The following is a 948-nucleotide window of genomic DNA, read 5'->3' as shown; positions in this document are numbered from 1 at the left end:
ACAGAAGCAGACATAGAAAAAGAAGCATAGATACAAAAGGCAACTGTCAACCAGCTCCACAGGCGGCCCCGTCCAGGAAACACACAAAGTAAAAATACTAATGGCAAATTATCTCTTTTAACTACTCAAGTCAACGGTAAATACACTTAATTTAAGACGTTTTTGATTATTTCTCGATTATTTAAGCAGTGCACTGGAAGTTATTCTGAAAGAACCGGATAGTCTGGATAAACTGAGGCTGTCAGGTTGGGAGATTAACGGAAGAACAATGAGAACCAGTGAGCAAAAATACTGAGGGAGAAAATGGAGAAAGGAGGTGAATGCAGAGAGAGTGGAGGGAGCCTGAGGGAGGAGAGTAATGATGCAGCTTAATAAGGTCCAAAGAAATCTGACTGGAATGTAAGAAGAAATCATCTAGAATACACAGGAAGTAGAAAAACATCAACGCAGAGGAACCAACGAATAAAGCAAAACCTAAAGAGGACAGAAACTTAATAGAAAAACCCAAACATCATGACAGAGAGGATCTGAGGAGTTTACTGACTCAGCCAACATGGGGGGCCTGGCCTTCCAGCAGAGAATCACATGTTTTCCTGTCAGCAGTGAACGCATCAGGCTCATCGAACGCATCAGGCCCTCCTTAGGAACAGGATCCAGCTGATAAGCAGAACCTTCTCCTCCTTCTGAACCTCCCTGTGTGTCATTCTGCGACTGAACTCTCATCAAAATAAGGTCAAATGTCACGAGAGAAGCTGGAGGAATCAGCACCACATTCATCACAGACACCCTCACCTGGACTGGAAACACCACCTCACTGGTCCAAAGGGCCCAGAAGCGCTGGGACTTCCTGCCCCCCCCATCCTCCCCACCTTCTCCAGAAGCTCCATAGAGAGCGTTCTGAGCAGCTGTCTCACTGTGTGGTGTGGAGGCTGCAGCGCCTCAGACTGG

The sequence above is a fragment of the Cyprinodon variegatus genome, unplaced genomic scaffold (genome assembly GCF_000732505.1).
Source record: "Cyprinodon variegatus isolate N-32 unplaced genomic scaffold, C_variegatus-1.0 Scaffold1295, whole genome shotgun sequence".
NCBI classification, from domain to species: Eukaryota; Metazoa; Chordata; class Actinopteri; order Cyprinodontiformes; family Cyprinodontidae; genus Cyprinodon; species Cyprinodon variegatus.
Note: the sequence above shows the minus strand (reverse complement) of the source record.